Source organism: Carlito syrichta, unplaced genomic scaffold (assembly GCF_000164805.1).
Source record: "Carlito syrichta isolate Samal-C Ts95f unplaced genomic scaffold, Tarsius_syrichta-2.0.1 Scaffold304367, whole genome shotgun sequence".
NCBI classification, from domain to species: Eukaryota; Metazoa; Chordata; class Mammalia; order Primates; family Tarsiidae; genus Carlito; species Carlito syrichta.
In genome coordinates, this window is record NW_007248463.1 from 20,448 (window position 1) to 40,125 (window position 19,678).

The window sequence follows — 19,678 nt, forward strand, 5'->3', positions numbered from 1 at the left end:
TGTGTGTGTGTGTGTGTGTGTGTGTGTGTGTGTCTTCCCCCCATTCCCATGTGTTTGTTTGTTGACTTTTTTTATTGTTTTTATTTCCTGTTAAAAAATTCAGGAACAGAAAGAAATTACCAACCAGAGAAAAATCAATCTCTTTTCAATGTACTAGAAAGTTATCTCTTCAACAAACATATCTTTGCAATGTTATTTGGTGATAGTCTCAAAGATAACTTGTAGTTTGAATTTCAATTTGAATTCCTAAGACTGAGTGTATTAGGGGCACTTTTTACTTCATAAATTTAGTTCCCCAATTATTGAACTTCAGGAAATTAGTTGCTCAAGTCAGATGGGCCAATGCCCATGCAAAGCAATTGCCTCTTCTTTGGAAAGCTGTTGGGAGCCGATCACAGAGGCCCACCAGAACGGTAGGGATCAAGGTGGGTCGTGGACCCCGAGACCACTAGGACACATTTGGGAGCTGTTGACCCCATTCCCTCCTCCCTTTTTCATTTTAGCCAAAAGGATCTCTGCCTACCTAAGCTGAAGGCTCTGTGACTATGACAGGCATGGCTCACTCTAGAAACTCATTGCTCCTGTTTCCCATGAACTGCGGTTTCGGCTTAGGTATTAGATATAATTCAAACTCAGGTCACATTTAGAAGGCTTCTACACAGTACAAGCTTCTTTATAAGACTTAAAAGTATATTTGTAGAATTCTTATATACATATGGAGAACTGTTTTCAGTTTTAGATGGTATAGATGATTATCTAGAGTTACCAGAAATAGCCCAGCATGAACTTTGGGCTGGGTCATATTCCTAAGGGCCCAGCGTGTACTTTGGACTGGGCTGAATTCTTTCAAACCGGTTTTTAGCTACAGTTAGTGTAGGGTTTTTCTACTTATCATAGAAATTGAATTTATTTTATTCATAGAAAGTATTGTAGAATAGGTCATGCTAACATCAGGGAATTATGTTAGTTTAAGCATGATCAATCATGATATTTTGAGGTTTAATAAGAATACAGCTAACTTTGGAAATTTCATTGTTCCCATTTTCTACTATTGTGGTTTTGGCCTTAGTACAATTTACAGTTTATATTTGGGTTTTATTTTTAGAAACTTTATTGCTGATGATCAGCTTTATATATTAGGATTAGGAATTAGAAACTTTTATAGAATTTAAGATAGATATATAGGATTTTAGAACAGCCATTTTGTTAAGAGATTGTAATCAACTGTTCCTAGAAATGACCCAGCGTGATCTTTTGACTGGGCCACATTCTTTAGGAACTGGGTTGGGCTATAATTAAGAGTTTCTATAGTGTAGGCAGAATTAACGTAAAATAGAAAGGAATTAAGATTTAAGTTAGTCATTAGGTGTTGTGTATGCATTAGTTTTAAAAGTTATTGATCATTGGAATATTATGATGTTAGAAATTGTTGTATTGCTTCTGAGTAATATTAACCAAGCATGAGGAACAGTGAGATAATTTTGGGATTGCCCTTCCACATGCTTGAGGAAACACCTGGTGGGTGGGGGACGCCCCTCACCACCTGGCTTTGGCTTTGCGTTCATGTAAATGTCTTGTGATTTGATTGGGATTGCCCTTCCTCATGCTTGAGGAAACACCCAGTGGATGGGGGATGCCCCTCATCCACCTGGCTTTGTGTTCATGTAATGTCTTGTGATTTAATTGGGATTGTCCTTCCTCATGCCTGAGGAGACACCTGGTGGGTGGGGGATGCCCCTCACCCACCTGGCTTTGTGTTCACGTGAAAGACTTGTGAGACTGTCTATGTAAAATTTGGGGATAAATACCGGCTGTAAGTTCCAAAAAACGGCTTCTGCACTAGACAGAGTCCAGTCTCTTTCTCCCCTCTTTCTTTCTTTCTTTCTTTTAATATCTATCCCTACAGAATCGCCGACGCTGTCACACCTCCCAAGGGACCCCCTAAATCTCTTTGCAGGGGCTGGCTCCCCGCAGAAAGCATCACACTGCAGACATTTCTGAGCTTAGAAGATGCTGGATTGTTTTCCTATCAGGAAGGTTATGACTTAAAACACAATTTGAAAAAAGGGATTTTTTAGAGGCAGTAATGATATTCCTTTCCCAAAAATGAGTGATTGCAAAAGTGAAAAAAAAACACAAAAATTTCTTCTCTTGGTTATTCATCCTCTGTCTTCTGGTTTCTGCTTCCTCTGTACAACATCGCCACACAACATGCAAATTTTACACACACACACACACACACACACACGCACGCACGCAAATACACACACTCAGGACATCTCACCCATAAATAGACGTGCATGAGTATAAAGAACCAAATAATTAACATGGAGCTGTCACAATCACAAATATGAAACCTCCACCAAAAAAAAAAAAAAAATCCAACTGTGCTTTGTATATAAGAACTAGTACTTATATATAAGAACCAGCACTAGAGGCCGGCGGTTCCGGGCAGCAGTGTCAGCATGTGTCTAGGTCATGGTCGGGTGCCTAGAGGCATAGTGGCACTGGGGGCAGGATGGCAGAGTCCTTGGATAAGCTCTGTCTAGTGGAGTAAGCCAAGAGCGGGCACGCGTCCTGTAAGAAATGCAGCGAGAGCATCCCCAAGGACTCGCTGTGGATGGCCATCATGGTGCAGTCACTCATGTTGGATGGGAAGGTCCCACACTGGTACCACTTCTCCTTCTTCTGGAAGGTGGGCCACTCCATCCGGCACCCTGACATCGAAGTGGATGGGTTCTCCGAGCTTCGGTGGGACAATCAACAGAAGGTCAAGAAGACTGTAGAAGCTGGAGGAGTGACTGGCAAAGGCCAGGATGGAATTGGCAGCAAGATGGAGAAGAATACGCCAAGTCCAACAGAAGCACATGCCGCAGAATACGCCAAGTCCAACAGAAGCACATGCAAGAGCTGTATGGATAAGATAGAAAGGGGCCAGGTGCGCCTGTCCAAGAAGATGCTGGACCTGGATAAGCCCCAACTGGGCAAGATCGACCGCTGGTACCACCCAAACTGCTTTGTCTAGAACAGGGAGGAGCTGGATTTCTGGCCTTAGTACAGCGCCACCCAGCTCAAGGGCTTTAGCCTCCTCTCTGCAGAGGATAAAGAAGCCCTAAAGAAGCAGCCTCCAGGAGTCAAGAGTGAAGGAAAGAGAAAAGGCGATGAAGTGGATGGGATGGATGAAGTGGCCAAGAAATCTAAAAAAGAAAAAGACAAAAATAGTAAGCTTGAAAAGGCCCTCAAGGTTGTTTTCTTCTCTTCTCCCAAAGAAACCATTTGTATTTGGACAAGAACCCACTTTAGGCTGGGGTGACCAACCTGCCACCCGGCTTGAGCATGAGCTGAACTGCTGTTCCCACCCAGTAGTTTCCGACTAGGACAGTAGAAATTCATGCTTCAGCCAGATTACTTATCCTTGTAAATTCTGCACCTCTGTGGTTGCTTGAAAATATCAGAAACTGAATATTAAATTTAAGGTTGTCAAAGATACTTAGCATAGACAAATGGCTTGGAGGAAGTTTTTCTCCATATTTTCTCTCCCTCCCTCCCTCGCGTCTCATTATCGTCCAGCTTGGAGTGCAGTGGCACAATCACGGCTCACTGCAGCCTTTGCCTTCTGGACTCTGGCAATCCTCCTGCCACAGCATCTCAAATAGCTGGTACTGCAAGCATGTATCACCACACCCAGCTAATTTTTTGGTATTTCTGTAGAGATGAGGTCTCACTATGTTGCCTCGACTGGTCTTGAACTTCCCTGGGATCCCAAAGTGTTGGAATTACAGGTGTAAGTCACCACACCTGGCCTTTCCTCATTGTTAAAATAAAGGTCTCTTGTTTAAAAAAAGGAATAAAAGTCATGTAATGACAGGAGAAAGCTACCCATTAAATCAGTGATCCTTGACCAGAAAGATTCATCCCTGTCTTGGTTACATGTGTATTGCAGCAAGATAAAAATCACTAATCAGAAAATGCTGAGTGTGTGGGAAATTGGGGGAGAATAGTTGATCTCTTTGAGGACATGATTTCCATGAACTGTCTGCTCGGGTCTTTGTATGAGTATTCAGATTTTGCTGGTGGTATAAAAATCAGAGCAATTTCTGATCTAGTTCCAGTTGCTAAATAAGAATCACAAACTTGGTGCATTTGTCTTGCGGTTAAAAAAAAAAATGTTCATTGTGTACCAAAACTGGTTGCAGGAGAGCCATGGTACCACTTTGCGAGTTTGGTGTTCTCTCTCTCTAATGTTAGATATAAAGAGAATCAGAAAAATAAAATTTTCCTTCAGCCTCAAAAAAAAAAAAAAGAACCAGCACTAAATTTATTGTGGCATATTTCAATGTTAGGAAAATTTCTGAGGGGAAATAAGACTATAAAAAATTATAGAAGGGATAAGGTTTGTTTTTATTATATCGGTACTAATATACAGTCTAAAAAATAATAAATCACAAAGATTTTTCTCTTCTATTTTTTTACGTTTTTATACTTTTGCATTTTTCATTTATATCTATAATCTTTTAAATTTAAGTTTTATGTGAAATTTGAAGTTTAGTCCAAGTGTATTCATTTGTTTCCTTTGGAATTTTTTTTCTCTTAATGTTCAGTTGCTATAATTTGTTGAAAAGGCAATATCTTCTCCATTGAATTAACTTTGTGGTTTTGGATGAGAAAGTCCCTAACCAGAATTACAGTTTTGTCTAATTCTTCTTTCAGATCTGTCAGTTTTTTCTTCATGTATTTTGAAGAGCTATTGTTTAGTGCATAAAATTTAAGATTGTTATATCTTCTTAAGATAAGACTGTCTTATCAACATGTACTCTCTTTTTTCATCTCTGATAATTTTTTTTTGCTCTAAAGTGTACTTTTTCAGATCTTAATAAGATCACTCCTACTTTTTGGATTAATGTTTGTGTAGAATATAATTCTTTATAGTCTTTTACCTTTAAGCAATCTAAAATTCTTTTAGCCACCATATAGTTGTCTTCATTTTTAATACATTCTGCCAATATATATCTTTTTATTGGTGTGCTTAGACTTTTTACAACCAATGTAATTATTGATATCTTATAACTTGTCTGCCATTTTATTATTTGATCTCTGTATTTTCCCTCAGTTTTTCTTCTTTTCTGATTTTTTGTTGTTATTGTTATTGTTCCCCTGTGGGTTACTTAAACATGCTTTAATATTCTATTATTCTATTTTTATCTGTTGCCATCACTTTTTAAAATATTTTTATATTTATATTTTTATTTATATGTATTTTTTTAGTGATTAGTCTAGGGATTACCAAATACAAACATACTTTATGTCAGTTTACCAGTTTCAATCATGTTACCATGTTAAGATGAATTGAACCAGTGTTTAGCTCTCCACACTGACCCAGTCTGTGTGGGTCATCATCTAATTGCTCCAGGCAGAGAAGGAAGACAAGGCTTCACTCAGAGGCAACTGAAAAACAGTTGGCACCTCATTACTGCAAGGTTGGGACGGCAGCTGGATTCCACCTCTGGTCTCTTTGGCTGTGGCCCATGCTGAGTGGAGAAGGTGCATGGCTCCTTTTATGATGTCACCTGCAGCAGGTGTAGCTAAATGTTTTCTACCCTCCTGAGCTGCCAATTTCTCATCATTTGGTGAGAGAAAATGGGCTTTTGGGAGGACTATTTTTTTTTTCTGTACCTATTTGTATTTATAAACTGTGGGCTTTTCTAAGATATGTATGAAGCTAGAAAAAAACAAAAGAGAATTCATTACCAGGCTGCCCTTGAATCCCAAGCTCCTTAGCCTGCCAGTCTTATAGTTTCTTTGCCTGTTTTTCAGAGTTCTCTGATGAGTAATTTTTGTATTTGATACTAAGTTTTTTTGGAATTAGTGTGAGAAATAAAATCAAATGTACTCCATTTTATCTAGAACTGTAATTCCATGTTTAATAATCATTGAATATTATTTCAAAATTGCAAGATCATCAATACAATCCTTTAAAAGATAGTTGATATATGGTGAAACAGAGATAAGATATGGGCAATTGAAGATTCAGGCTTTCGAAAGAAATTTCCAAATGTTACATTAAAAAGGTACAGCCATATTTGTATCATCCTTTCTGAGTGCCATTTCTGATAATGATGGAACTTAGAATATCAGCAGATGAGGGTAGGTCAGGTATGTAGTATATTATAAAATTAAAACAAATGACAATAAAATTAAAACAAATTTTAAAAATGCAATTTTACTATGTTCCCCCAGAACAAGTTTCTCTTCCTTCTTCTTGACAGTCATTGATTACACTGAATATCAAATGAAAAAGTAAAATAGGTAATGACTCTGTCAAATATGCAACAACATAGCCAGATGGCTGTTAAATTGCCAACTCAACTACTCTGAATGGATATTTTTTTAAAAACAGGAAAACAGGTTTATTGAACTAAAATATAACCTTCAGGAATTGGAAAGGTTGGGTAAAATGAGCTTTTGGAGTACTTATGTGAAAATTACAATATCTTTCCCGTTACAGATTTGTTAAAAAGAAAAAAAGACACTTATATCAGATATTATTCTAAAGAAAATATATACTTGCTTAATAATCACCAGAAGTGTGCTAAGTATTACTATTTTTCCTGTACTAAATAAGTAGCTGAGACATAGAAGAATTAGGAACTGCGCAAACTAAATCAGTTCATTAGTGTGACCTCAAAATTCAATCTATCAATTACTCTGCTGCATTTCCTCTCTATAGTTAAATGCATACTCTTCTACTTGTAATGATGGGATTAAAGAACAGTTCTGGGTCTGTCAAGAAGACTGTTGATTTTAGGTAAAGAATCAACAGCCAAAATGATTTAATTATAAGATATCACATATAAAAATTATAAAGTCGAAAAATATTTCAAATCAAGCAGAAATCTGCCCTATGCTATTGATGGTCTTATAAGACTATATAATGAATGAGAAAAGATATACACGAATATATTGAACTATTTGAGAACATCAAATAGAAAACTGAAATGACTAAAAGATGGAGAAGAATCTAGTAAATGGAAGACACAACCCTTAAAAAAAAAATAGTTAAGAATGGCAAAGTTGAAGAAAACAAAAAAAAAATTCTTTTTGGAGTAGACGTGTCACTCTTGTCCCCCAGGCTGGAGTACAGTGCCACTCTTACGGCCACCACAGCCTCAACCTGCTGGGCTCAAGCGATCCTTCGGCTGCAGCCTTCCAAGTAGCTGGAACTACAGGTGTACACTACCACGCCTGGTTTATTTTTTGATTTACTGTAAAGATGAGGTCTCACCAACTTGTCCATTGGTCTCAAACCTCTGAGTTCAATCAATCTTCTCTCCTCAGCCTCCCAAAGTGCTGGGATTACTGGTTTGAGCCACCGCACCCTGTCAAAAACATAAAATTATTATCCATGTTCTATTTGTGGACCAAATTACACTGTGATGCCATGGAGTTACAAATAGTATTTTTAAGGTCATTAAAAATATTTAAACAGTTATAAAATCTTGTTGCTGAATACTTCATTACTTCCTTTTGTTACCACTATCTACAACATAAAATTAAATTGGGCACCTGAAATATTTTTCTCCTGTTTAAAACAGGACAGATGGAAGCATATTTAAACTGTATCAAATTTGTGGATTGCATATGTTCAAAATTAATATAGGCTGAACATTTGACCATATTGGAATATAATCTAGAATAATCTATGTCAAAATGCAGATACACATCAATTTATGGTGAAACTACATACTAATAAACCCATTGAAAATACTATAAGTAGAAAACACATTTAATATACTTGACTGAGTTAACTCATTGCTTAGCCTAGCTTAACTTGAATATGCTCAGAGCATTTACATTAGCCTACAGTTAGGCAAAATAATCTAACACAAACCTGTTCTATAATAAAGTATTTAATATTTGTATAATTTATTAGATTGTTGAAAGTGAAAAACAATGGTGTCCCACCACTGTAAAGTCAAACATTTGTAAGCTAAGCCATGATAAGTTGGGAGCAGTCTCTATACATAGGCAGTTTGCAAGTGAGTTATTCATTTGCTGTCTAGCACTGAGATTTTCTGGGAAATGACTCTTGTTATCACTGTAACTCAGTTCATGTCACCATAGGAGTGGTCTGATCTAGCATTTCTTACCTATACCTATTTTAATAGTGCATGAATATAATTAACATGTTATTGACATTGTAGTTTATTTAAAACAAGGCAATATTTCCAGATATAACATTATAATTATGCATTACTGAGAACTGGTTTCATCAATCTGCTCTTCAGTCACTTTGTTATCTTTTAATAGATATTATTCTCTTTCAAAAAATAATGTTATAGTATATATAATGGTACATTTTGAAAACCACAAAATTAACAGTGAGCTCCCCTAGATGATCAAAGCTTGAAGAAAAACAACTGAGTTTTTGAACTTTGCTCTCTTAAGCACATTTGGCAATCACAATAGAAATCCCAGTTGGGCAGACTATTATCCAGGTAGACTCACTGAGGAATGAACCCAGAAGGCAAGAAGCCAGAAGGAAGTTCAGGATCCCTGCAACCAAGTGCCTTAATGTAGCAAAAGACAAAACATGAGAAGTCAAATGTTCTAGGGTTGACACCAGACCAAGACATGTCACTAGAGATGGGTTCAGAAGCAGAGCAAATGCAAGAATGAATTTGGAGGCAGAGAGAAAGAGGAGGAAGAGAAGGGACAAAAAAGGGAGAGGTCAGGGCATTAACCTTACAAATTATCTTATAATCATGGGTAGGTTATATGGTATATGAATAAACTGGCTTATTTCAAAACCTTGATGTTATGTTATAATTTGTGCAGTCTATATAAAGCCAGATATTATAAGCACGGATTTCCAAGTTAGATCTTGGATATTTTTTTGCATAAACAAGTCAGGCAAATGTATGTTTAAAGCTAAGATACACATATACATGCACACATACTCTGAAAAGGAATATTGCCATTTTAAAAACTAGCTAATATGATTTTGCTTCTTCTAGGTGTAGGTATATTCTTTTTTATTTTATTTTTTTATTTTATTTTTTTTGAGTTGGAGTCTCACTGTCGCCTAGACTGGAGTGCAGTGGCCGCTCCTGGCCACCACAACCTCGACCTGCTGGGCTCCAATGATCCTTCCACCTCAGCTTTCCAAGTAGCCGGAATTACAGGCATGCGCTACCACACCCGGCTGATTTTTTGATTTATTGTAGAGATGAGGTCTTGAACCCGTGGGGTCAGGCAATTCACTCGCCTCAGCCTCCCAAAGACGAGGGATTACAGGCTGAGCCACTGAGTCCGGCTTATTTCTTTTTTAAAAAGCTACAAAGAAAGAACTAAGTAATAAACTTACGTGACTGATAGAAATTTTGGAAACTAATTCCCTAAAATAATGACTATACTATTGTAGCTAAATTTCAAAGAGTGACCTTGTTCAAGAAAATTGTCCTTATTACCATTATCATAATTGAACAGCAGTAATATTTTGTAAATTTTAATTGCTGTGATAAAAAAACTCTTTATAATTGTGGTTAATTTACTTTTCATTATTTGAATAATATTAAACATTAACACTATTTCAAATTCTCTATATGCTGATATAGAATAGTCCAAAATATTGCTATAGCTTCTTTATAATTTTATTAGCTATTTAAATGCTTGAGAATTAATTTCATAAAGGCATCAAAAATAAAAATTCTTATGTTTTTTAAGACGAGTACATATTTCACATTTTTAAGAAACATCTTAAATCTCTTTTCTGAAAAGTTTCATGCACTTAAAGCAGTGTACTTTTTTATTCAAGTACATATTTCTACAAATGTGTTGGTGACACTTTATATATTAAGCAATTTTTACCAAAAAGCTGTCAAAAACATGTGATAAAATATTATCTATTGATAAATTTGGAGGTTAGAAAACAATTCAGATTACTATTCCCAAAATATTTAACTAAATAGAATTCTTTTCAAAAGCTATAGAAACATTTATAATGATATACTTGTACTCTATGCAAATATGATATCACAGAGTTTCTGATCAACAATTTTAAGGGCAATACTGTCCTATACCCAATCTATTCATTTTTATACCTTTAAAGTCAACACCTGCTGACAGAAAAAAGTACCAGATAATCAGATGTCAATATTTTTGCCTCTGTGGTCTTCTTTGGAATTTACTGTTTAAACTTCTCTCTCTTATAATCACACCCATTCTCTTATTGTGACATAACAGAAGTACTTTATTTTTATTTTTATTTGAGTTGGAGTCTCACTCTGTCGCCCAGACTGGAGTACAGTGGCTGCTCCCGGCCACCGCAGACTCGACCTGCTGGGCTCCGGCGATCCTTCTGCCCCAGCCTTCCAAGTAGCTGGAACTACAGGCGCGCGCTACCATGCCCGGCTAATTTTTTTTATTTATTGTAGAGATGAGGTCTCAGCTGCCCAGGCGGGTCTCGAACCCACAGGCTCAGGCAATCCACTCACCTCAGCCTCCCAAAGGCGCAGGATTACAGGCTGAGCCACCAAGCCCGGCCAGAAGTACTTTAGATATTATAGTCAGAGGACCTAATTTGAATTTTCTTTTTTTTTTTTTTCAGCTTGTTTTTAAATTTTAAAGATGTGGAGTACAATTCAATATTAGGTAGCTAAGTGGTCATCACACAGGTGAAGTTTGGACCTCCCTTTGGTCCCTACTTCCCCTGGTTTAGGATCAGGTACCTGTATTAATGTTATGTGCCTCCTATCATCCTTACCCCCCACCGGCAGTATCCAGCTATTGCCAAACCCTTTCTCATAGTATTATGGTAAATGTTCAGGGTTCGCTTATGAATGAGAACGTGTGGTACTCTGTTCTCTATTTCTGTGATAGATCACTGAGTATTGTAGACTCTAAATTCATGCAGGTTGCTGTGAAGTTCATAACTTTGTCCTTACTTATGGCTGTGTAATATTCCATTGTGTGTATATACCACATTTTTTTATCCAGTCCACTTTAGATGGGTGACATAGTTGGTTCCATGTTTTTGCTATTGTGAAGAATGCAGCTATAAACATGTGTGTGCAGGTATTTTTTTATAGAATGATTTGAGTTCCTTCGGGGATATTCCCAGAAGGGGAATTACTGGGTTACATGGAAAGTCGATTAGTGGAGAAGCATTCTGTTTCCCCTGCATCCTCTCCAGCATCTGTTGTTTTCTGAGTTATTCATAATGACCATCCTGACTGTAGTTAGGTAATATCTCAGTGTGGTTTTAATTTGCATTTCTTTGACGATTAGTGAGGCTGAGCATTTTTTCATGTATCTGTTGGCTACTCATATGTCTTCTTTTGAGAAATGTCTATTTTGCCCACTTTTTAATAAAGCTTTTTTTTTTTTTTTTTTTTTTTTGCATTTGGCATGTTTGCAGATCCTGGATGTTAGGTCTTTGTCAGATATACAATTGGCAAATATTTTCCCTCATTCTGTGGGATGTCTCCCCACTCTCCTGATGATTTTTTTTCCTGCTTTGCAGAAGATTTTCAGTTTGATGAGGTGGCTCTTGTCTATCTTGTCTCTTGTGGCATGGACATTGGGGTTTTGATCAGGAATTGTTTACTTATTCCAATTTCTGTAACAGTGTCTCCTGCATTTTCTAAGACTCTTTTAGTTTGAGGTTTTACATTTAGATATTTAACCCATTTAGAGTTGATTTTTGTGTATGGTGATAGGTTAGGGTCCTGTTTCAATCTTCACATTCTCCTACTTAAGACAGGCAGTGAAGTGGATAATATATGAACAATTTTTTTTTGTGCAGGGTTTTGTTTTTTTTTTTTTTGGTTTGTTTGTCTCCTCATTCATTCCAAGCTGGCAGACTGATGTGGAACTGGGTCCATGTCATCAAACTAAGAACAAAGGACACTTTCTGAAAGATGGTGCCCTAAAAGAGGGATTCTAAGTTGCTGCCTTACGAGAGTCTCACACAATGCAAGTCCCAATTATAACCTGACTTACTTGAGCTTCTGATGCTAGTAAACATGCAATGTGTTTTGGGCAAAAGAAAAGTTAGGTCTCAGAGGCAGCTGAGGTGATAGTAGTTTATGACCTGGAACCTGACTGGCCATTTACAGTGATGGGAGGAGCATCATGTTTGCTAAGCAGAAGTGTCAGGTCTGAATCTATCCCCAGCATCTGCAAGTGTAAACTCAGTCGATCTTGGAAACACACACACACACACACACACACACACACATTCACTCACTCCAAGGTAATGATGGTAAAAGTGGGATGACCGGGAGAAAGAATCTCAACTTGACTTACCAAATGCAATAAACATTGAAAATGAAATTTTATGTTTGTTTCTCAGCAAAGGAGGTGAGTAGTCTGACTTTAACAAATATCTAGAATCTGTACTTTTTAATTTATATTTCACACTTTTGTTTTGTCCTTTTCCTTCTTCTGAATTAACTCATTACATCTGCAGGTTCTAGGCAACAGTGAGAGTGACATTCTACATTTTCCCCAGCCCTCCTATTCTGACCTGCTGCATCTTACTGTGAGGGACCTTGTGTATCTGTGTTCAATCCTGCCCTCATCCTGCCTCCTCCACCGATGCAATTCAGCTTCTCCTCCAGTGGGATGGCAGATGAAAAGCACATAGAATAATTTTCCCTTGAAAAAGAGACTGGAAGAAGAAGGCCATACATGCTCTGGGACTGAAACTGGGGGTTATCTGTGTGATTAGGCAACTTCAAGGTCCCATGCATTCATCTGAAACAAGATATTTACATAGGGCCCGCTTCAGATGGGCAAGTGTTTTTCGCCTCACAGAGTTCTTATTCTACAGAGGAGCATATTGCCAGAGAGGGTCAGGGTAGGGCACATAAAACTTGTCTGCTGAGTTTAAGGAGCACGCTGCTCATTCAGCCAGAAAAGTAATTATATGTATGATTGTGTGGGTCTGTGCATCAAATGGTGATAATTGCTTTGAAAGAAAAATTAGTCTAAAAGTGGTAGATTATTCAGCAGTTTTGGCATAAGACTTTCCTAAAAGTAGGCTCTGAGACAGGTATTCTGAGCAGATGCTTTATTAACTAATTGTACTCAGGAAAAATTGCAAAAAAAGTAGAGAGAGAAAGACAGAAGTCAAGGGGAAGTGACTTTATGTGAAATCTCGCTCTTCAGGTAGTTTTCTAGGAAACTGTAGGGCATAAATTCCATCCTAGATTGTGTCATGCCTTGAAGAACTGAAATTTCATGCCCCTTCATCAGGTGGTTGTTGACAATGGGCTAGCAGACGTGGCAGCCTCTACAAAGTGGCTGGAGTAGCCTCAGCATAAGGTGTTTTGTCATCTCCAAAAAAGCTGGCATTTGAGCCTGTGGAGGAATCTGGGAACAGGGGCATGGAGCACATCTTCTACAGAAGTGAAATCAAGATGTGGGGGATAAATAAGGCCACGGGAAAAAAGATCATGGTTGGGGTGCAGATGAGATTTAAATGACTACGGCGATCATTATCATCACCATCATTATAATCACCAGACTAGTCGGAGCAAATGAAGGAAAACTCTGGAGGTTATGAGGGTGAACGATGGGGTTTAAAATGTCTGGAAGTAAAGCATTTTAGAGTTTATCATACTCTACTCATACTGTGATCCATCACAGAAACAAAGAACTGAGTAGCTAATCCTAAACCAGGCGAAGTGAGGAACACTAGGAGGTCAAATTTCACCTGCACGCTGACCACTTATATACCTAATCCTTGATTGTGCTCCACACCTTTAAGATAAAATTAGTAAAAAGTGGAAAAATAATAAAAAATAAACATTATTTAAAAAGAGAGAAAGCCGAGGATATGGGGAGACGGTTATGGTAATGCATATTATGACCAGTAATTATTATGAAAAGGATAATGGCTGTTGGACATGCCATCCAAGTTTATGACTTCAGAGAGACAAGAGAAACACTGGGATACAAGTAGTAGCATCGGCAATTAAGGTGGTGACTTTCAGTATTTTGCAGTAGAACTAATGGATGGAAATTTGTCATACCAGCTAGAAAGTGCCTCAGAGATCTAGACTTAATCTATCTTATACGTCTTTTCAGAGAGAAAAAATAAAATGGGAAAGATTTGGGGTTTTAGTAAAACTGGATCTTCTTTATGGATCTTCTTGTGTTCAATATTTCTCTATCCTATATATGAACTTTCAATATTCTCATTCTTTATTAGTTTACATGATTGTCATATCATAGTATTTCTACTCAAATTATATTTATTGTCGTTTCACTAATAATTTGTAACATACTTTTAAAATAAAACATTTTCTAAAAGAGTTACCTTTGAAAGGACAGGTCAATTTATCAATTTATCAACACAGGAGCAAGATAAAGCTTATCTATCTTATGAAGACACATACATTTCATTTTAAGGAATGTTTTATCATTATTACAGGAATTTTTTTATTTGAAAAGTCATAGAACTTAACCTATGTGTAGAAATTATAAAGTCTCTGATTCTAAGAAGTTTGCAATTTAATTATAAGATTTATATTTTAAGTCTTTTTAGTTGTGAGAAACGTATTTGAGAAGTGTATGTGTGTGCGTGAGCGTGTGTGTGTATGTGTGTGTGTGAGTGTGTGTGTGTGTGTTTCATTCATGAGTGTTCCCAACTACATTTTTATAAGGAAGAAGAATAATAAATCATGTACTTTTACATATCATTGGAAGAAAAATATCCCTGCTTCACAAACATAAGGGTTATGGTATGATTTGACTTAATTGTCATGAGGCATACATTTAATACCAGGGATACATTTTTCAAAGTGTGCTGTCAGGTGATTTTGTCATGTGAGCATTGTAAAGTGAATTACACAAGTCTAGACAATATAGCCTCTGACACACCTAGGCTATATGGTACAGCCTATTGCTCCTGGGCTATAGACTGTACAACATGTGACTGTACTGATTATTGTAGGCAATTGTAGCACAATGTAAGTATTTGTGATCTAAACATAGAAGAGTTACAATAAGATCGGGCACAGTGGCTCATGCCTATAATCCCAGGACTTTGGGAGGCCAAGGTGAGAGGAGTGTCTGAGACCAGGGATTCAAGACCAGCCTGGTCAACTTGGTGAGACCTCATCTCTAAAATAAATATTTAAAAATTAGCTGGGCGTGGTGGTGCACCCCTGTGAATCCAGCTACTTGGAAGGCTGAGGCGGAAGGATCACCTGAACCCAGCAGATTGAGGCTATGGTAGTCATGAATGTGTCGCTGCACTCCTGCGTGGGTGACAGAGTGAGACTCCAACTCAAAAAAGAAAAAAAAGGCAGACAATATGTGAAAATAGCCACCTCTATAGAGGACCTGCCATGAATGGAACTTGTAAGACTGGGAGTTGCTCTGGTGAGTCAGTGAGTGATAGTAAGTGAATGGGAAGCCCTGGGGCATGACTGTACACTACTGTAGTCTTCATAAACACTGACACTTGGGCTATACTAAATTTATTTAAAATTTTTAGTGATAAATTAACCTTGGCTTCCTGAAACTTTTTACTTTATAAATCTTTAAATATTTTTAACCTTTATACTTTTTTCGACTACTTATTCCATAAATTTATGATTATTATTATTATTTTACTTTTTTAGCATTGTTGTTAAAAACTAAGACTCAAGCACTCACATTAGCTTAGGCCTACCCAGGGTCAGGGTCCCTAACATCACTGTCTTCCACCTCTTCATCTTGCCCTACTAGAAGTTCTTCAAGGGCTATAACATATATAGAGTTGTCATCTCCTGTGATAACTCCTTCTAGAACACCTCCTGAAGAAACCGCCTGAGGTTGTTCTACAGTTAATTTATTTATTAAATAGAACTAATACATTCTAAAATAGTGATAAAAGTATAGTATAGTAAATGCTAGGCGATAGAAATGTTTAGGCTCCATCAGAGTCTTATAGAATCACCATTGTATACACAGTTTGTCATTGACCAAGATGTTTTATGCAGTAAATAGTTGCATGTTCTATAGCTCCTTTGATTTCAACTATATCTATTCAAAAAATAAAGCAATAGATAGAAAGTCATTAAAAAAACACCAATTACAGAAGCTTTGATGACATGTTTTGAATGTCTTAATAAGAAAAATACAATAAAATGAAGATAATGCCCTCTGAGCCAATCAAATTGGAACTGAGAAAGTAAATGAATGCATAGTTGTAAAATTAAAATGGGACATATTTAAACTTAAAAACAAAGACTCTACAATTTTAGTATTAAAATAAATATTTATAATTACTGCCTAATTCATGTGCCACCAGTTTTTAAGGCTAATTTTTAAGGTAATCCTAACCTTATAGTATATCTACCTTTTTGGTTTGTGCTTGTAGACCCCCAAGTCAGTTCAGTAGAAGATTATTTTTAATAATAAAAATGTCTAGTAGCATCATATTAAAACTCTTTGCACTTGGAGACATCTCGTGGATCACCTACCAATGACCAACCCCACTTTTTAATGAAAAGTAATAAACAAATCACTGCATATTAAATAGTATAGAGTTGGAAGCAATTATTTTATTGTAATTATATTTGGCTTATAATGAAATTTTTGCATTGAGGAACTTATTTATGGCAATACATCAAAATTTTATATGTTATATTTTTCTAACATGTGGTAGTGTGTGAAACAGTCACCAGCATGCATTGCGGGTTCATCGATAAATGTTGTGCAACAGTAATTTGATGTCTTCCATCTAGTGTTTTTCTATTTGAGTGGGAAATACAGTCTTGTTTTCTTCCTCCTACATTAATAACATTACCAGTCTGTTGTTTGAAGATGATGTAGAAGGATATTCTCTTTCTGTATAATGCCAGCTGATTTTTAAAATATACATTTCAGTATATATTCCATCTCTTTGCTTTTTTGTGCAATTTGAATGGAAAACTTCAAAGAAATACAGTTTTGAAAAATTGGTACTGACATAATTTTGGCCTGTATAATCACCATCAATCTATGTATGTCCCCTGAGAGGAGACATCTGAGTGGTTTTCTAGATTTATGATGTCCCCTCAGAGGGGACATCCAAGTACAAAGGGTTAAGTACCATGCTTAGCATCATGATTCCATTCTCAGTCAAAGCATTGTAAAGTTTATTTACCTGCTAAAATACGTGTATAGCAGATTCCATTAGACTCTCAGTGATCATCAAGAATCCCTAGTTTTCCTTCATTATTGGCCTAAATAATTAATATACACATTGCACACACTGAATATAAAACATTTGCAAGCAGCTTATGAGCAAGGAACTGTATTAATTTAATCTTGATATGCTCAGAAGAACTATTTCAACCATTCATCACTTATTAATCTCTGCTTTAATAAGAGATTAATTAATGAATTTTCAACCATTCATGTCATGAATTTAATCTCTCCTGAAATATGGTGATCTAGAATTTACTTTAATCCTAGAAATTGCAAGACTTTTAACTATCCTTGTAGAATAACATTCTTGAATATTATAAAGTTCTTTCTTGGGTATATCAAGTACAACATTGGAGTGAGTAGAGACCCCACTACACATTGAAATACCATAAAATATGTAAGATAATTGAAACTTCATACTGGTACATTAAATTTAGATTATGACCCTATAACGAAACACATTAAAGGGCTGTATGAAACATGGAACTTAGTCACCTGGTCAGTGTATCCTGAGTCAAATTTGCAATTCAGGCTATAAATAAACAGCATATCCAGTTCCAAGGACCTTGTTTCTTTAAGTGCAGAATCTCCTGATGAGGAAAGTCATATTGTTCTAAAGTATAGGTCACTTGCGAGGAAGAGAAGATTGGAATAATTTTATTTTTTCCCTGGTTTTCAGGTGTCTTAATTCTGAAAAGAAGCATAAGGAAACCCGGAGGTCTTTTGCCAAGGAGAAAAAGCTCAGTGTTAAGCTGAAGAGAAGCATTAACATTAGAAATGATAAATCAGGCTTTATTATCACCTACTTGATGGTGGTACTCATGACAACTAACAATTTATAAATTTCAAATGCTACCTTTCTGTTACTATCACTAGTAGAAAAGTAGTAGCTCACATCTGCTAACACCAAATTAAAAAGTAAATCAGTAGAGGTCTCAGAATATTCCAACCTGAAATGGATGACTAGCCCCTAGGTCCATTACCCATAGCTGGGTTGCTGAAGTGATGCTGAGTTTTAAGCACAGGGCAGCATGCATTCTACAATAGGCTAGATCACCTGAATGAAACCTGTTATCTCTCAGTTGCATTCATGTCTCTTGCGTGTTTTCTCTGCTCACACATTGTGTGCTTACACTCTTATCTCTAGTAGCCAAAGTGATCTTTCAAATATTATACAGTCATAAAAAAGAGTGAAATCATGTACTTTACAGCAACATGGGTGAAGTTGGTGACCATCATTTTAAGTGAACTAACTCAGAAACAAAACCAAACACTACATGTTCTCACTTATGTACAAGAGCTAAATGGCCACAAAGATGGGAATAAGAGACACTGAAGATACTAAAAGTGGGGGAGATAGGCAGAGGGGTTAGGGTTCATAAGTTACCTATTGAATAAAATTATTGTCATGGAAATGGGTCAACTTAAGCCCAACCCCTACCACTATGCAATATGTCCATGTAACAATCACTCATTTGTTCCACCTTCATCTAAAATTTAAAGAAGAACATGTCAGAATACATGAATCCTCTGCTCAGAACTTTCCAGCTCCGTTTCCCAGCCCTTTCAGAATTAAAGTCAAGGTCTTTTCATCACCTACCCATCCCCACAATCTGGCTTCCTATTCCCACCACCTTTCTTCCCATCTTCCCTGGCTGTACTTCCCCCCCCCCCCAAAAGGCATACAAGTCAAAGCTTCACACCTCTTATCTCCTTTGCCTGAAATCCTAGAGTTTAGGATTCCTCTCCCTCAAATCAAATTCATTATTTTCACTGAGGTTTTTTTTTTTTTTCTGACCCCATTTTTAAAAACATTCACAGCTGGGTTCGGTGGCTCAGCCTGTAATCCCGTGCCTTTGGGAGGCTGAGGTGAGTGGATTGCCTGAGCCCGCGGGTTCGAGACCTGCCTGGGCAGCGAGACCTCATCTCTAAAATAAATCAAAAAAATCAGCCGGGCGTGGTAGCGCGTGCCTGTAATTCCAGCTACTTGGAAGGCTGAGGTGGAAGGATCGCCGAAGCCCAGCAGGTCGAGGCTGCGGTGGCCGGGAGCGGCCACTGCACTCCAGTCTGGGCTACAGAGTGAGACTCCAACTCAAAAAAAAAAAAAAAAAATTCACAAAATCTCAGTTCTTTACTATTCTTCCTCTCTTTTCACTTTATTTTTTTTTTTTGTCATAGCACTTAACATATTCTCAAGTGCCCTCACATTTACTAAGAAGGCAGAATGGTTTTGTTTGTTGTTTGTTAGTTTTGGTATTGCTCACTGTTTTGTATTTAGTGCCTAAAACAGTGCCTGAAATATGATGTCTTTAATAAGTATTTGTGATTGTTGAATGAAAGGGCAGTAGTAATATCATAAATGTCGACTGGAGACAGTTTAAATGATTTTTTTTCCCAAATTGCACTGCTGGTAAATCCTAAAGCTAAGATTCAGAAACTTATTGCTGTTAAACATAAATGTATTTATTAAAAAACTAGAATACGTGTCAGGCAA

At 36.9% G+C, this 19,678-nt stretch overlaps 1 pseudogene; it reads left to right on the top strand.

Annotated features, from left to right (window-relative positions):
• Positions 1-2,518: 2,518 nt before the first annotated feature.
• LOC103262173 lies at positions 2,519-18,026 on the top strand (annotated as a pseudogene).
• The last annotated feature ends 1,652 nt before the right edge of the window (positions 18,027-19,678 follow it).